Below are 19,572 nucleotides of genomic sequence, written 5' to 3' on the forward strand. Positions count from 1 at the left end.
CAGAGTTGGGTAGCCTTAGAAGGTCTGGTAAAGTCAACGAGCAAAGGTGATTCTGCAAATATTTGGAGACCAGGTGCTGCCGTGCTCTTCTCAGATACGATGGTTCTGAACTGATCATCTCGTTTATGGGTTTTTGCCGAGAAGAATACTTACGAATGTAATTGCTTGCATTGTGTCATCTGTTCACGTATCCGTTCGCGCCCAAGATCACCTAGTAGAGCCATAGCCCTCTCTTTTTCCATAGTAGCTTTCATAGGAAACTTTTGAAATTCTTCTGAACAGCAGCCTCCACATTTTCTTGAAACTGATTCTCAGAAAAAATAGTAAAATACCCTTCTTTATCTGATAAAGATAAAGAAGGGTATTGTGGTTTTGATTGTGTAGCAGCGCGTAGAAGAAATGGTATCAAAGGGAACAAACATCATTCGGTTAGAATTTCACTGAATTTCCCGTGTGACAGAGGTATTGCAGCTGTGAATAAGATATTTCACACGTGGCGAGGCGGCCTTTTGGGTCGGCATCGAGGCAAGAATGGGAATTTGCATGCCCTCATATATTTTGGTCATTTGAAGCGCAATAATGGCTTACATATTCTAACGCATTCTTCACACTGCAGTAATTTAACCGCATTTAAGGTAGCTTGCTTGTTCTGCCCTCATTGGCCATGCACGCCGGGTACTCCTTGCATTCTTTTTTTTTTAATTTGCAACTGAGTGATAAGTCTTGACTCTCACTTCCCGGTGACATCGAGGACGACTCACCGACATTAAATAGTATGTTCCACACGGTGCCATGACGGCGATTGACATTCGCGGACCTCTACTCGCGGTGTGCTACATCGAGGCACCCTCCTAGAGAGAAAGGCAGCATGTGCCTGCGGCTCGACTGCATCCATGTATCGTCATCATGTGACGTCACGCAAAACAGTGCTCTCCTGAAGATGTGTGGGTGTTTCAATTTTAATTCAAGTTTTTGCTAATTTAAAATTATTGCTGGCGTGTTTTATAAAACGAAATCGCGTACTCTGACGGCCAAGCCTTGAGCAATATAATCAACCATTAGCTCAGCAGAGTCTGAAAATCGCCGGAGTTGCTCTTTAAAAATATGTATGCCTACCGGAGCGTGTATTGCAGCTACGGCCTGTTGGGCGCCAGTGGATGCGGCAAGACGTCGCTGCTCAAGTGCATGGTGGGGCTCTCAAAGCCGGACTCTGGCAGCGTGCTCATCTTCGGCCAGCAGCTGCACAAAGGCCTGGTGCCTGGACCCGGCGTCGGTTTCATGCCGCAGGTACGCAACGGTACTACACCGCATGCACAAGCGGCTTCTGCGACCCGCACAGCGACGACGACCAAGGAAGGAGGAGGATATCACATCTATTTGTATCCGTATAGTAAGGGCACCGAAAATGTTCTGCTGCGAACGACAGACTGTGCGTCGAAGGTTGCCTGGGTCAGAGTGTAGCACTACAGACCCCGGATGACGCACATTTACCGCTTAAAGGGAAGCTGAAGCACTTTTCGAAAAAATTGAGTTTTCGGCAGCATTTCGTTGTTTTTGGTCCACTGAACAAGAATATCGCATTAAAAAAGGGCTTAAATAAACGCAAACAGCTGTTTTTTAGAAGAAAACGCGCGCCAGCGCCTCAGGGCGCCGAGCGAACGCCACTGTCGCCTGTGAGTGGTCGGGACCGTCGTGACGTCATCTACGGGTGTCCCTCGGGTCTCCGGCCTGCACCGACGGCGTTGCTGCGTAGTGCGTTGCTAGCGCGTTGCTTCAATTGGCTGGAAGGCCTAGTCTTGAAAATTATGGATAGTGCGGGCAGTAGTGAACAGTTTGGACTCTCGCTATGTATGTTCGAGCTATCAGCGGCTGCAGAAAACGGCGGAACCAACGACGCCGCTGAGTGCGCCGATGGAGAAAGTGACGCCGCGACATTTTCACGGGTTGGAAATCTCCTCTGGTACGTATGTTTTGCGTAGGTGCTTGTTTTTACATATCTTTGCGAGGTATATGTGCAAGTGGTAATAAAGTAAATCACGTCGAAACGCTGTTGCTTACTGGCTGCTGCATAACAGCCGAAACACCAGACACCTGTAATATCGAATTCAAAACGCCGGCATGCTTACACGAGTCAGCGAGGTAAAGCATTTGTTTTTCATTTATTTAGAGCACGGTGCCTAGTTACATCCGAAGGCCTTTTAATTATTACTACGAAAGAGCGCCAAACCTGTTTAGTGAGTTCACTGCTGGACTGCAGTGTAACGAGATGACAGAGGAAGCTATTAAGTGCGCCCCTGTATTTTTTTTTCTTCTGTCGTCCTACGAGATGTAGTAGAGTGGAGAGCTTGGTGAATTGGCACATTTTAAACAAGTAAAGCCAGCTAGAAAACGAGGCAGATCTTTGCCGCGTCGTCCTGTGCACCTCTTTTTGTCTGCGACTTTCCGTTGGTCTTGTTTCGGCAGGATGTAGTTGGTGGTGTTGCGCAGCGAGATAGCCAGCAGAATGACTTACAAGAGATATATGCATACCGCGGCTCGACGAGTTTGCCATTTTTACCCGACGAAAAATTTGCACGAACGCTATACCATTGTCGATCATCAGCCTTGTCAATCATTCACGAATGCAAATTGTTTGCATTGCTCAAATATTCTTAAGTTGTGTGCTGAGCGTTGTTCGAAAGTACCCTGCCAAAACTGGTTTATACACAGGCTTCAAGCATTTCTGGGATTCAATATAGGTAAGTGCCGAATTGTGGTTCCATTTTCAGTTAGCATTCATTACATTGCAGCTTTATTCATGGCAACACCATGTAACGACATCAATTCTAGAAACCTTATTTGGCAATTGCACTTAGCAACACATGCAGGTCTTCTTTTACTGAAGTGTTGGACTTCATAGCGAATTCATTCTGCGAATGACATGTGGACTGTCACTCCTATCTTGAGCTAACAGTCTGCATACTTTTGCTTTCTACGAAAAAACCCCTAACATACAATGTCTGTACAGAGCTCTGGCTAAGTTCTATAGGCAGATTGCACAAACGTAACAGCAGCTCCAAAAATGGAATGTCACGGAGATGGTTCGAGCACAACACAGTTGATTTCGTAGGTACGAAATTTTTCCTCTTCACGGCAGAGACCCACCGCGCTGAAAGTTTCTTGTCCTTTGGAAACGTGTGAAACACCACATCGTCCCGGCCGCCAGTGTTCGCGCAGCCGAATGCTGCGCAGAACGACGGCATGATGGCCACTTGTCGCTACACCCACTCCACACAGAACGCTCGAACTAGAAAAAACAAATGGCACTAGCAAAGGATTACGTTGAATCGTCGTTCGCCACGCCAAAGCGCGAGACGCAGCGGAGCAAGCAATGCGGGACGGGCAGGACGGCCGGCCGGCTCCCCGTGAATGGCGTCATTTCCGCCAGCTCTCCAATTTTGCCATCCCCCAACCCGGCGCTTCCGGAGGCGACGGGGGCGTGTCCGCGGCGGGTTTTTAAAAGGCGATTGCGGCTGTTCTAACGGACAGAATCGAGAAAAAATTTACACATATGATTTTCGAGGTCTTTTCTTCCCAACCACAGCATTTCATGCAATTTGAAAACCGCTTCAGCTTCCCTTTAAGGTACCGCTTAGCACCACATGCCGCTACGATGGCGGAATGAGAAATAAAGTTGTGAACAGAAGTCACAAAATCGAAGACTGACAAGATATTCATGTTGGTTTTCATTAAGGATGACTGAGTTGACGTCAGGGAACACGGATACAAGAGAAGAACGATTATTCCTTGCTCCATCAATGTGTCCTCGCGGCACGTGCCTGCGCCAGGAGCATTTGGTACAAATACACCAGATGTTTAAGCTCTGCTACTCATTATTGAAAACAGGTTTCCTGAGGTAAAAAGTTGTCGCTTTTCGCTAAAGTAGCCCCAGTGTTGGCGGACATCGCAATAAACACAAATCACGTTAACATGTTAGTCAGCTAAAGGGTTAACTAAACTGTAATAATCTTTCTAACTGTCACAAATAGACATGAACCTGGTTATAATTAGATTTTTAGCGGTCCAAGAATTAGACAATGAAGACTAATATCCGTTTTTAAAAATTTGAAAATTGCGATTAATCTCGCATGTGTGGCTCTGCTAACTTTGGTCATTTGTCAAGCATTTTGAAAGTCACGCGCCCGCGTTGCGCGCTGAAGCGGCGCCCAGCAGTGAACCTCGTTCCGCAGGCACAAATTTTTAAATCACTTGAGGAGTGGTCAATACTTGCGGCCCCACAGCCCCAATGTTAATGGCGTTTTCGAAATTTTACCACAAATATGATTATACTAAATTACCAGCTACAAATCTCTAACTGCAACCAGCTGCCTATTTGTTTACCACCGCGTAGTATAGTGGGTGTTAAGCCTGCTTTTCATCCAAGTTGTCGCAGCTGGGCGGCAGCAGCTTCACTATATCATGCGGATGTCACAACAGGGATATTGGTCATGACGCGGCAGCAGGATCGCCATTACCCCAAATCTCTTGTTATGTATACGGGTGTGCTCGTTGCCGCGCAGGAACTTGCAGTTTACCCTGACTTCACGGTGGCCGAGAACATGTACTTCTTTGGCCAACTGCGCGGCATGCCCCTGGCGAAGATATACGAGCGCATCGCATTCCTATGCTCCTTCTTCCAGCTCCTGCCCGCCGATCGGTTCGTCGAGCATCTCAGGTATGTGGATATGAACTAAACAGTCAGCTTTAAGGCCTTTAAGGTCTCATCGTTGTCAGCAGGAGCTGTCGGCAGAGACTGTCGGTAGAGGGTGTCACGGTCTCAAGAGCGGGAGTTAAAAATAAATTAATAAACCTTGTCTTACCGGGAATCGAACCTCCATCCATTGGATCCCCAGCCCAGCGCTTTACCAACTGCGCCACTTGTTTTTCTATATGTGCATAACTACAGAATATATATACGCGCGCGCGCGCGCACGCACGCACGCACGCACGCACGCACGCACGCACGCACGCACGCACGCACGCACGCACGCACGCACACACACACACACACACACACACACACACACACACACACACACACACACACACACACACACACACACACACACACACACACACACACACACACACACACACACACACACACACACACACACACACACACACACACACACACACACACACACACACACACACACACACACACACACACACACACACACACACACACACACACACACACACATGGATTTTTATAATGCTATCAACAAAGTGATCATACACAAATTTCGCTTCAGACTCACAATGTCGATAATCCACAGCACTGCACCATACAGAGTGCAGTCCCAACACAAATATGGCATTGTATGGTAAGCTTCTTCTTAATGGTACGCTGTAACGCGACCCTCCCCCCCTCCCCCTTAAAACAAAATAGCATTATTATAATTTACGAAAATGAGCTCAATTGTCTCTAATTTGTTACACAGGAAACAATTTGTCCTCTACGGTACATATATTCCTTTTTGATATGACCAACCCTACCGAAAAACCAAAATTTCTACTGGGTAATAACCTCATAAAATCTCATCAAATCGCATAGTCTCATACGGTGCACATCATTATCATAAAATATAGTACATAATTTATGATAATGTACAAGAAACTATGAGACAATATGCAATTATATGCGACTTGTATGTGATTTGTTATGTGAATTGCGTGAAATTGTGTGAGAAAATGTGAGGTTATTGCCTCACACGATTTTTTCAGTAGGGAGTTTTCACAGGTAAGGTACCAGTGTGTAGATGGAAGATGAATGTCTTGGTTGCAGGCATGATTCACATTTTTCATACCCTCTTTGACCTATCATGACCATCTGTATCTGAAAATCTGTCGGTACAGGGGAACTGGCAAGACCATGTCCTGTGTTAGGCGCTTTTCCTTTACTGTGTGCAAATACTCCCGAGTAAAACGCATGAAAAAAAAAAGATAAGCGGCGACCACCTCTCGGAGAAAGTGCGACACACCATAAGAACCCCTTTCATTTGATGAGACGATTAAACCAGGTAAGGCGTTGGACAGCATGTACTGGACAAAAGAATGAAGAAAGGGATGTCTTTGCGCAGAAACATCCATCCCTAAATACAAATGACAAAGACCAAGGCACCCATTAGTTAAGTTTGCGGGCTTCGCACGGAAACGAGATTCCGAAGGGGCGACCAAGTCAAGAGGTAGCTTGACGCGGGCAGGTTTATGACAGTCGCGCGGGCGACCGCTTCTCGGAAGCGGTCGACGCTGCCGGCCCTGTCCGTCCCGTGCCGCGAGGGAGGCAGAACAGTGCAGTTAGAGCGCACAGCATAAGCGCAGTGGTTGTGGTTTCGGCGCTAACTGTGGTGTCTCCCGGTTCGAGTGGAGAGGGCGCGGAACCCATAAATCCCGAAACGCGGCGTAACACGGGCCTTGGGAGAACGCGCTGTTGACATATGTCTTCCCGAGAAGACGCCTGTGTGTCCCTTTGAATCCGCCGCCCGCGCGCAACCGGCCAAGAGCAGGGATCGGAATGTTTGGGCCTGAGGTTTGCGCGTGTGTGTTTTTATGTATTTTCGGAAGTGTAACCGTTGACGCCGTTTGTCTTTGCCACTGCTTGGCGCCTCTTGCGTTGGAGGATCTGTTGCAGATGTATGTGTGTGCGTGCGCAACTACTCGCCGCTTAGTGCGTGCTTTGTGTGTGTTTTATTTGACATGCGTAGGAGAGGGTATATGGGGCACAGTGATTGGCCAGCCCATTTTAAAGAACTGCATATTATTGGCCACAGAGTGGCGTACGTTGATTGGTCAACTGACAATAGACTCGAATTTTGAGCGCTAAGGAAGGAGGTTGGACGGTTTGGCTGGGAAGACAGTTGGGCTTGGGAGCAGAGTTGGGCTCGGACGAGAGTGGAGAGCAGACGGGTTGTTCGAGAGGGAGGCTAGGCTGACGGAGGTCTCAAGGGACTCCGGCCTAAAGTGTAGCAGGAGGCCAAGGCCTGATTCTGCTAGCCTCTGACCTCAGATCGTTCACCAGTCGCAGTTAGCCCTCTACGTTTGATGTCGCATCCGACGACATTTGTGTAAATACGCCAGTTGTAAAAAGTGTAAATAAACGTGTACAGTCCGAGAAGAGACGTCGTCATCTCCGCACCGCAATGTGTCACTGAGCCACGGACGCAGCGGTGGTCAGCAACACCACTCGGTACGAGCGAAGGCAGCAGCCGCACAGCAAGAACACCTGCTGTACAGGGAAGCCCAACATTCCCCACGCCTTCGCACCTTTGAAAATAACTCCATTACCTACTGTTCGAAAGAGGCTGCATTTCACGATCTGGGGCATGGCGCAGGGCTGGAGCCGCTTTCTCTACAACATTCCCCGGAACGTGAAACGCTCTTCATAATTCTCCTTGTATACCGTGAGGATGATAGCGGGATTCCGCAAGTGACAGATGCTGCGCCTTTCCTTTCCTGTAAACGAATTATAGAACGCCGGTGAACATTGATGCCTGCAATGAAGTGGTGGTTGTGTTAAACAAGAGGCGCGTGTTGTACAATCACGACAGCTCACGACGTTACCCGGCGATTCATGCTTTATACTCTGCTGACCCCGCCGGGCATCCGATAGGCGTCCGTGCGGCGCCTTTCATTTGCCGCTTCCTCGAACGCCACACCACACAGCAAACAGATGCAGATTTCTAGGAGGTGTTAGCACAGCTGCCATCAGCGGCATTTGCAATTGATTTACAAGGGTGGAAAGCACGCAGTATCGAGTATAGAAAACTGGGCGAGTTGGATTGGATTCATCTTAAAGCAGTGCGAAACACAGGACAAAAGAACACGAGACGACACAAGTGCTTGTGTCGTCTCCTGTTTTTTTTGTCCTGTGCTTTGCGCTGCTTTAAGATTAACGCAATATCGGTCACGATTCCCTGCGTACACATGTACCACGCCGTAAAGGAAGGGTGCAAGGTGGGAGTGAAAGAAGAGAGGGAGATAGAGGTGCCGTAGCGGAGGGCTACGATCCACCGCGCTATAACGGCTTTCACCTCATTGCACTTTAGTGGCCCAAAGTGCCCTCTAGAAGTTTTCTTACCGTTGCTGCTAGAGGAAAAGCAAGAGTGTCGGCAGTCACTAAGGACAGGGACTGACTGAATAATATTACTTGCTCAAAACACTTGGTCTTGTTGAGTTGCCTTGTGTTCGGTGCTTTCAGGCCAGGTATTCCAGCGGAGACTGCTGCCTTCCGGGCCCTGTGAACTAGCCAATGCTCTCATCTTCGAGACCTCAACTGGACAGTATTGCTTCCCACTGCGCCGGTGTGGCGTTGTACATTATGGGCCTAACGAAGACTAAGGGGATTCAGTTGCTGTGCGATTGGGGACAAAATTAACGGAAATTCCTAATACACGGTTACCTGCATACCGTTCTAGATATTTCCTCTCTTTATTAGTCAGCGTGAATAGCGGCTTGCTCACGTTGTTTAAACTCAAGGAATTGTTTGCCCTCCTTTGCGCTGATATTTCCCGTGGCTGCAGTTTGTTACCATTGTGGTGTTCAAGCTGGTTTGCGAGGGCGCTTTTTTTTTCTTGCAATGTTCGGCCAAGTGGCCTTCTATCGCAAAGGCTACTGCAAAGGCAAAGGCCCCTGCAGTATTTTTATAAGCCAGCGGCCTGCTTGTCGAGGTAGCATTTGCCGCAGGGCAGGTGAATGATGTAAACGACGCCCTTCTGACATTTCACGGGTATCGTTTGGTGCTTCTTGATGCAGGTATTCTTCTCCGCGCCGTTGTTAACGACCCTTTTTTGCGCTATGTCTTCAAGAGACCCTTCCTAGCCTGTGTAAATACCGCGGAGACGCAATTTTGTTTGCCATTTTTTTTAGGCTGTGAGATACGCCGTGCATGTACGGCATGGCTCCTCACCTGCTGTTTAGTTTGCTTATTTTAGTGTCCTTATGCACACCTTTTTATAGACAGACCTCTTTTACAAGGTTACGGACGCCATGGCATCCATCGGATAGACCGATTTTCTCAGCCGTGCCACCTGCTCACTGGAACTGTCAATATTCACTAGAGTGCAAGGTTCGTAAACTCTAAGAAAAAAAGAACTAAAAGTGGTAAGGAGCTTAGTCCTTCTAGGGACCAACTCGTTTGCCACAACCATTAATCATTTTGGGGACCAACTTCAAGGGGATAAGCACTTAGTCTCCAAAGGACAAACTGTAGGAGGAGGAACAGTTACTCCTTGCATATGCTCCACAAGAGACTAACAGTTGATCCTTGAAAATGACCCTAAGGAGAGGACATGTTACTCCCTGAAGGACTAACAGTGGATCCTCGAAAATTATCCTAAGGAGAGCACCAATTACTCTCTTAAAGATTAACTGTTGGTCCACAGAACGGATCTCTGGCAGTACAAATAATGCTCCCTCAGGATTAACTGTTATTCCTTAGAAATGATGCTTGGGAGGGCAATTATTACTGCCCCAAGATAAACTGCTGATCCATGCGAAAATTTCAAAGGAGGAACTTTTAAACCATTGAGACCAAGTTTTATCCACTCTCGCCCGCCGCAGACATGCTAGCTCTGATCGACTGTGCTTTATTCACCGCTGCATGAATGCATGTAAAGATGTAAAACCAGGGCGTTCAACTGCAGTTTGTAAATTTTTCAATTATTTCAATTAGCATCTTTGGCCTGGTCGGCAATGTAGACGAGAGTTGGACTCGAGATCAAAAAAAAAAGTAAGGGAGGGGGGGAAGAACAAGGGTACATTACATTGTTAGTTATGAAGCCAAATGATGTTGCCAATGCAGAATTTACATAATGAAATACTTCCTTCTTGAGTTGAAATTCTTGAGTTGCGTGGAGTTGCGTACAGCTACTGAAGCCCCAAAGCACAAGAGGCTAACAAAAAATGCCGATTTTATTTAATTTTGCATTATGCAGGACGTCACAGGTAACCTCGACTTCCGACAGATTTGCATGAAATATTTCAGTCGGCGCCATTCTAATTTGATTTTTTAATACTTGTATCAAAACCATCTTGCCATGTTGTCGCGAACAATTCTTTCATTGATAGAATAGTTCATTACGTTTTCTGTGATTGTGCTGATTGCGAAGAATAATTTTATTGGAGTGAGCATAACTTTCTGCGGTTTAATACATGCTTGCTATAATTATACTCATTTGTTTTGGCGCAGTACGCGTGGTGTTTGTACCGTTACCAAAGCTGAGATGAAAACGCTTTCTAGCTCCAAACTGCTGCTAGAGCACGTGAGACAGCACGCTTCTTCTTTTTTTTTTTTCCCCATACAGACGCGGAGTACACGACTTCCACTGCTGCAGGTAGGGCAGCCGCCCTTCGTATTTTTTTTTTTTTTTGCAGGAGAAAAAAAAAGCGCTCTGACGTAGAGTCACGTGGGAGCGGCGAAGCCCCGCCCGAGCAGGTTTGACGGCGTCCGGCGGCCCTTTCTGTTTGAACGTCACGCCGCTCCATCCGTCGTGCTGTGTCCCCCGCCGGTGCCGCTGCGACGGAGAGGAGCACCGGCTGTGAGAATGAGGCCTTAACCGTACGCGGCAGAAGTGGTTGGCATCGCTTTGCCAAGCCTGCGGCGGTCACCGTGCCGCCAGCTCCGGTCCACTGGCGCTGACGAGAAACGCCGTCGATTCCATCCAATATGTTTTCGTCAGTCGCCACTGGGACTTCGCGCATGCGCATAGAACTCGCGCAAAAGGCAGATTATGACGGCCACAGCCGAATGCTTTCGATGCCATGACGCCGTGAAGCTATATTGTGTATCTTTTTTAGAGAGTTTCAACGTTTCGTTACGTCGTTTCGAGCGCTTCGAGAGCGACGATGATCGGCGCGGCTCTGTCTCACAATACACTGGCGATTAATGTAAAACTGAATCTGGAATTCAATAATGTGGTCTACATGCATAACAATCTTCACAGCTGTTCTTGAGGCCCCTCTAACACGATAATTACTACCAAAATGCTCACTGCAGGCTCCAAACAGGGCCTACGCACGAGAGCGTATCCCGTACCATCGCCCAGTATAAACAGCCGAAAAAATTTGATAAAACAAGGAAGAGGGTAATTTACCGAGCGATGGACCCATGAAAGAAAAAAAGAACATTGAACGCTTGTAACTGAGCTCGCTGATACCCAAAATTAAGCTTCGATTGAGGAAAACGCAGAAAACTAGAAGGCCTTTCAGGTATGATCTGGATCAAATTCCGTTAGAATATGCTGTGGAAGTGAGGAATCGATTTCAAGAATTAGATCTAGAAGACAGAGTGCCCGAAGAGATGTGGACTGATGTTCGTGATATAATACACGAAATTGCTACTAAGGTAGTTTCAAAGCAAAAGAAATGCAAGAAAGCAAACTGGTTATCTGAAGAGGCTTTGCAAATAGCTGAGGAAAGGAGGATGGCAAAAGTTATGGGGGAAAGAGAAAGATACAAGGTTCTCAATGCGGATTTTCAGAAAATAGCAAGGAGAGATAAGAATGCCTTCCTGAACATACAGTGCCAAGCAGTTGAGGACAACAGCCAATTAAGGAACACAAGAGCTCTGTATAAGACAATCAAAGATATCAAAGGAAGCTTCTGTGCTAAGCTCGGCGTGATAAAGGACAAATAAGGCAAGGACGTCACTGAAGCCTCAGAGATAAAGAAGAGGTGGCAGGAATACACAGAAGAACTGTACAAGAAAGACCCGGATGTGCAAACCCAACACAAGACGGTTGTGATTACTGATCTGGAGCCGGGCATCCTGAATAGTGAAGTTGAATGGGCCTTAGCCAGCCTTGCTAAGAACAAAGCTAGCGGAATTGATGGCATTCCAGCTGAGTTGCTTCAAAACCTCAACCATGACGCTGTTAACATTCTGCATACATTATGTCAGAAGATTTGGACAACACTGCAGTGGCCACAGGATTGGAGGAGGTCAGTTTACATCCCCATTCCAAAGAAAGGCAGTGCCAAAGATTGTTCCAACTACCGCATGATCGCGCTTATTTCGCATGTTAGCAAGGTGATGTTGAAAATCCTCCAAGGTAGGCTGCAGTAGTATGTGGATCGGGAGCTTCCGGACGTGCAAGCTGGGTTTCGCAAGGGCAGAGGAACTAGAGATCAAATTGCCAACCTTCGCTGGATCATGGAAAAAGCAAGAGAGTTCCAGAAACCCATATACTTCTGCTTTATTGATTATGCGAAAGCGTTTGACTGCGTAGATCACAGCAGATTGTGGCAAGCTTTCCAAGAGATGGGAGTTTCAATTCACCTCCTCTGTCTCCTCAGGAACCTGTATGAAGGACAAGAGGCCACAGTCAGAACTGGACATGGTCTTACTGATTGGTTTCCGATTGAGAAAGGAGTGAGGCAAGGCTGCATACTGTCGCCCTGCCTATTTACCCTTTTTGCAGAGTGCATCATGAGGAAGGCCGGTCTGGACGAGTCTGCAGCTGGAGTGAAGATTGCTGGAAAACGTATCAACAACCTAAGATATGCGGATGATACCACTTTAATGGCAGAAAGTGAAGTGGAACTCAAGAAACTTCTGATACGCGTACAAGAAGAGAGTGAGAAGTTTGGGCTTAAACTGAACATTAAAAAGACAAAGATCATAGCGTCTTGCCCTATCGAGTCCTGGAGCATCAATGGACAAGAAGTGGAAGCTGTGACAGATTTTCTCTTCTTGGACTCTAAGATTACCTCGGAAGGAGACTGCAGCCATGAAATTAGGAGACGCCTGCTTCTGGGAAAGAGAGCAATGGTTAGCCTTGACCACCTAGTAAAGAGCAGGGACATTAGTCTGCCAACCAAGATACGTATAACTCGTGCTATGGTTTTTCCTGTTGTGATGTATGGATGGGAGAGTTGGACTGTGAAAAAGGCTGACCACCGAAGAATTGACGCGTTTGAATTGTGGTGCTGGCGAAGACTCTTGAGAGTTCCTTGGACTGCCAGAAGATCAAATCAATCGATATTGTCGACCATAAACCCTGACTGCTCATTGGAGGGTCAAATTCTAAAGTTAAAGCTCAGCTACTTTGGTCATCTGATGAGAAGAGAGGAGTCGCTGGAGAAAGATTTGATGTTGGGAAAGGTTGAGGGTCGCCGGAGAAGGGGTATGCAGCGAACGCGATGGTTAGACGGTATCCTCGAGGCACTGCAGATGAAGTTATGTGATGTTAGGAAGATAGTGAGAGACCGCAAAGCGGGGCGTAATATGGTCCATAGGGTCACGAAGAGTCGGACACGACTAAACGACTGAACTGAATGCACAATACCTTACGTGTTTCACACGCTTTTGCGCTCCTTGTTGCTTTGCGTATAAACAAACGGATACCTCGGTAAGCGCGACGCTCCCCAAAATGTTTACATACAAATCAGAATAATTACCAGTAAACTAGTGTCCTCGCTGCTGCGCTTGCCGGTTTTGAAGCTTCGTCGCATCTTTCCCCTTGAATGTTTGTGCTACAGCTTCGTGTTCAACGAAAATTACGTCGATCTACGGTAGCACAGCATGAACCAAGAGGCGGCGCTCCTAAATTTGCCAGCGCTGTGAAACTCAACATGTTAAAATAGTGCGCATAGGTATTCAGAACATTACTTGCATGTCCTGAGAGCAGGCAGTAAGCTCCGATGGTCAAGAAGTTTTAATTTTTAGAGCGGCAACAATGGTCTGTAAACTTTGAAATGTGAAGTTGTAAACTTATAAATGTGGCCTCGGCAGAAAAAAATATTTCTTAAGCTCCAATATCTTTGCTTGGGCGAATGGTTAGCGCAGTACTACACGGAGCAAAACATAGGGAGTTCGAATCCCACTTACGGTGCCATTTTTTTCTTTTAGAATTTTTTTTGTTTTTTAATATGCATTTGAGGTGCATCGTTACTTTTTAATTTTTCCTTTTTATCCGAGGCCTTTTTTGCCGGGCGACGAGTGCAATAGGGAAGGATGCCCCTTTTGTTTTACGATGCCTGCCAATGGCATGTTGAAGCTCTTGCTACCTCATTACGTAAGTTAAATGTGCCATGATTTAGTGAAGAATTGAATGATAATGCGTTTTTCCATTGACACTTAGCATAGCTGTATGCTTTTCGTGGCATTAGTAGCTGCATTCGAGCGGTCAGGTCAGGGTTGTCGGGAGCTCGCAGTCGAAGCGGCGACGGCGGCGATATGTTGATTCAGAAGTGTAAACGAAGGGAGCGTGTCGGCTGCAGTGGATTTCGCTCGCTCGCGCCTCCGAATGCTTAAGTGTGAACGAGCCAGTAAGAGAGGGGCGCGTCAGTTGCGAACGTGGCGGCCTTCACTGGGCAGCGTTGCACAAGCGCGTGTCGCTCACGCGTCCTCCCCTCGTATCAGTCACTCCTCAGTATTCACGGACAACAGACGTGCACGCGCGGTGTTCCCTGGACCTTGGCTCCGAGCCGCTCGCATCCTCCTTGAAGCGCGTTTCCTTCTCTCTTTCTCTCCCCCTATGATCTCACCCCAGATCTTTCGGTCGCAAGCCGAAGGATCTGCAGGCATTGTAATATTGGTGGGGAGGTGCTGAGCTCGACTTGTCTGGAATTTGGACAGTTGGCGCCCAACCGACTGAATTATGGGAAGAGCGGCCGGTTGCGGCAGGACAGAGTGCGCGCGCGCGTTTTCAAGCCGCCATCCATCTCGGAGAAGTGTCTCGGTCGCTCGCACGTGTTCCCGGTGACGCTCCTTTGCGGTCCAGGCGTAGCCTGCGCCACCCCCTGCGGTCCGGAAGCGGCCGGCGCGCCTTTTGCAGTGGTGAAACCGCCTCCGCCCGCTTCGGTCAGACGACACTGCTAGCGGACCGCTGCCTTGGAAAACGGCGGCTGCGTCAATAGAGAACCGGGGAGCCGGAGACTCATAAATGGAGAGTCGGCGGAGACGCGGCCGTTTGGACGCTCAAGTCCACGCAAGGCTGACAGCGGACGAGCATAGATCCCCTTCGTCAGCTCTGGAGAATTCCCATTACATGAATCGACCAGCGTCATGGTGCGAGGACCGGTGAGAGTGTGAAGGCACCACCTTATCGGGGGCGGGTTTTCGTCGACAAATGCAATTGGTTAATTAATAAACAGCAAAATTTCACTTCAAATGTGACCTCAAGGAATTCTTGAATCATATTGATCCTGACTAGTAAATATTTAAATAAACTCTGTCTATCTCGTCTAACATCGGTGAACTGGCTGCATCTTATTCTGCACTTTTTTGGGGAACCGAGAATCTCAGGAGACCATCACGAAGTACGAGCCATCCCATCCTAACTGCGTATTAAAGCAAAACGAAGCATAATAAAGTGTGAAATGCATGAAAGGTATAGCGGGGATAAGCGGTGCTACGCATCTACTTCGCATTTCATTAACTATGCAAATCGGCCGTAACTTTTTTAACTTTTTCCAGCCGCTTGCATAGCGTAGGAATTCGGGCAACATTGTAGCGAAGCGGACGGCCGAGATCGGCGCTGCTACGTGAAGCAAGTTGTCGGAGAGACAGGTGTTCGCAGGGGTAACGACATGTTTCCGAACAGTTCGTGTTGGCGCGGCGTGGTAGGTGGTAGGATCGCCAAAACGACGCAAACATTATGTTTACGGATGCAGTTGACCAATTGTTTCCGAACTGAGACTCCGCCATGAGAGCATGTGGCGGAGTCACACTGCAAGCAGAGTAGACGACGCGCCTACTCGTCAACGTCACGAGATTTTGACCCACGTGGCATTTCAATGCTGTGTGCCAACTACGAACCAAACCCGAAACTGCTGCGTACTTATATATGCAATAATAAATTATGTAATGTGATTTTGGGCTTCTAACACAGTACTTTATGCTTACAGAATCGCTACGCACTATTTACCACACAAAAGTACAGCGCAAAAATTTGGTGTCCGTATCCCCTTTAATTCCTTCAGGCAAGTTCATACAGCTTTGTCGTAATTAACTACTGCTCGCTTATCAGTAAGTGTAAATAACACAGGCACAAGTTCAGGGATTAGTAGTTAAATGTTGGATCGGAAAGAGGTAGCCGACAGGCGGGAGCCATTAAATACTGTCGCATTACACCCTTAAATATGTGAGTGCCCCCATTTTGTTTTTAAGAAATAGTTGTTTGAGCTCCTAAACTGCGGTTTTTGTCACGGCCTTCTTTAGTAATAAGACTTAGGGGGCCCACTTTTTTTTCTACGGGTGAGAGCGAGGCATGCCCCACGGCATTCATCCGCTTGAATTATTGGCAGGCAGAGAAACCGTAGCAAAAGTGATAAATCTCCATTAGTGCAAGTGTGCACTTTGCCTCGAAATGTGCATAGGTTAAATAGAGCGCTTTCTCTGCTTTCAATAAAAAGAAAACTACATAGTGTGAGAGTTGGCGGTGTTAGCAGCGGTAAAGCCCTCACTACATTTAATTTAAACACAGCCGCCTATGTACTCCTTCGTCACGGGCATAAGGTAACAGCAAGGAATACACTGTAGTGAGGAATGAAGTTGGCCGAGTTGGTACTAGTTCATGACTAAAAGAACGTTACTGCGTAATAATAGACACAAATACTAACCATGTAAGGACCAGAACATGCGCATGCTGTAGTGCATGTAATGTTCTTTCAGCCACGAGCTAGAAAGGAATACATACGGCGAAAACAGATGGACACTCCTGTCAACTTCTGTCTTGTCTGCATTTGGATTTGCTTGTCCTTCGGGCACCAACGTGCTTGGTGCCCTAAGCTCTGCCCTCGACATGCAGCGGCGGCCAGCAGCGGCGCGTGTCCCTGGCGGTGGCGCTGATCCACGAGCCGCCCTTCCTGATCCTGGACGAGCCCACAGGGGGACTGGATCCGTTGCTGCGCGAGGCGATCTGGCGCTACTTCCTGGTGCTCTCGCACGAGATGCATACCACGCTACTCGTCACTACACATTTCATTGAGGAGATCGCCGACGCCGCCCTGGTATACACTATGTTCTGCACGGAGCTACGCTCGAAAAAGCGCCACCAAAATGAGGGTTCGCAGACACTGCAGTGCTGCATAGAGGCTTAAAATAATTCAAGAAATGCACTCGGCAGTTATAAAACTTTATCGTCTTACGGTGTTTGGGACGCTAGTCGACTCAATGGTGAAGTATAAATGCAGTGTTTTTGCCGCTGAGCACATGCATTCAGTGAAATTTGTTGTAGACTTCGCAGAGTCCTGTACATGCCTGCAGACAGTATAACAAACCGACACTCTCTCTCGGGAGGGGGGGGGGGGGCATATAAACCTTCTAATATAAGACGGGAGAACCCTTCCATGCACGTTCAGAAGGACATGCAAGAATAGCCACATAGCGATGCCACTTTCGTGCTATCACCTTTACTTTGCAAATCCCGTGAAATGGCAAAGCGCCTGAAATATCGCTCCCGTTGCCCTCCCCTGCTTCCAAATACGAATTTAGTCACATGTGAGCGTGTATGGGATCATACAGATTACGGCTTTATCGGTGGTCTTCTGTATAAAAAGTCTAGCTGAGCTTCTCTATTTTTGCATTCGTTGCGCCTGTTTTATTGAGTGTGTTGCTTTAGGTAAACTGGTGAGCGAGTTGATGCATCAGTGGTTCCTATTAAACGAATGAGCCGAGAAAATTCTAGGACAAAGCGGTGGTGTACCTTCCTTGCTCTCTTGTTCTTTCCTTGTGATTTGGGAAGGAACAGCGCTCGCCAACTCGCCCTTACAAATTCCTGCTTTCCGCTGTGTTCTTTGTGTGATATGCATTAAATAGTGTCACCCAGGACAGTGCAGCGTTCATTGGCGGACGGGTGTGCCGAACTTAATGTAGTCGCTTCCGAACAAAAAGCCGTTAAAGTATTAGCTCATCTGTCTAAGAGAAGTAAATCCCTGTTAGCGGTGCCTTCTTTAGAATAGCCTTTCTGCCTCACATTCCGAGCTTAAATGACGCCTCACTGCGTCCTCACTGCCACTATTGTTGTGCGCTAGCTCTGGGCATTTAATCGCATGCATTATACTTTTCCTTTCTGCAAAACGCAAGACGCTGGGCCAAACTCAACATCTGATTATGGCAGCGTTATGTGTTTCGAAGTTGACATGAACGACGGGGCAGGTGTGTCAAGGCAGACACCTGAGCACATTGTACCAACTCAGAGGGTTGTTCAAGTTGCCGTCGAAATATTTAGTTGCGCTGAAATGCAACGCTCCGTGTGAACTTTCCCGTGACATTCATTTCGCACTTCTAAACAAAGCAGAATCAGCAAGCCGTGCCTTCGATTTCGACCCATTTTGTGCTAAAATATATCGCGGAAGAAATGTCAATTGCCCAGGTAGAGAATTCTCAAGACTGCAGACTGGAGGCCTCGTAAAGCGAGAAGTAAAGCAGGGCGGAGCGCGGCTCCCGCTAGCGCCAGTGCGCATGCGCGGAAAATTAAATTCTGGCTTTTGGAAATGCATGCGCTGCGTCTGCATGAAGCGCACATGAGCACCAAGATCACCATTGGGTGGCGCCTACGCAGGTGGGCATTATGAAGAACGGCAAGATCTGGTGTGAGCAGCCGCCCAGTCAGCTTATGGAGATTTACAATACAGTGACCCTGGCCGACTCCTACTTCAAGGTGGGCGACAGAGAGCATTGATTCAACACCACTTTTTTGTTTCACCACCGCGGCCGGTATCACTTATTTATTCTCTTCGGCATAAGAGAAACATGGTGAAGCCGATTGCCGACAGAGGCCGTTTATTATTCACACAATTCAACATCCATTGCGGAAATTAACGCTAGCTTAAAAACAAAGAGCCCAGTCCTTACACGCTTGCTATGCGCTATAAGCATCAATTGGCTCCATTGCCCGCTCGCTCGCTCGCTCGCTCACTCACTCACTCACTCACTCACTCACTCACTCACTCACTCACTCACTCACTCACTCACTCACTCACTCACTCACTCACTCACTCACTCACTCACTCACTCACTCACTCACTCACACACACACACACACACACACACACACACACACACACACACACACACACACACACACACACACACACACACACACACACACACACACACACACACACACACACACACACACACACACACACACACACACACACACACACACACACACACACACACACACACACACACACACACACACACACACACACACACACACACACACACACACACACACACACACACACACACACACACACACACACACACACACACGTTCGCACTAGATTTTTTATCTTTTGCGTGTTTGTTGTGGATTGAATATGGACTACATTTGGGCTCACTTCACCATTTGTACTTTTTTTGCAAAATGTTGGCAGTCTAGCACAGTTGCCCATTTCTCACTTCGTAAAAATCGTGTTATACTGTTTAAGAAGTTTTCGTATGCTTGCAATGCGGAAATTTTGCATGCCTAACCAAAATATTGAAGCGAAAGCTTGTCTGCGGCATGTAAAGCCAATGCCACCGTGTTGGGTGCAGGCAACAATTGAGCATGCGCCACATTTTCGTGTTGTTGTCGT

General features: G+C 47.6%; 1 pseudogene; it reads left to right on the forward strand.

Moving 5' to 3' along the window:
* Positions 1-19,572, forward strand: part of LOC146209891 (ABC transporter G family member 23-like) — a 105,103-nt pseudogene that overhangs the window by 7,562 nt on the left and 77,969 nt on the right.

This window comes from Amblyomma maculatum, chromosome 1 (assembly GCF_055883805.1).
Source record: "Amblyomma maculatum isolate TAMU_Amacu chromosome 1, ASM5588380v1, whole genome shotgun sequence".
Lineage (NCBI taxonomy): Eukaryota > Metazoa > Arthropoda > Arachnida > Ixodida > Ixodidae > Amblyomma > Amblyomma maculatum.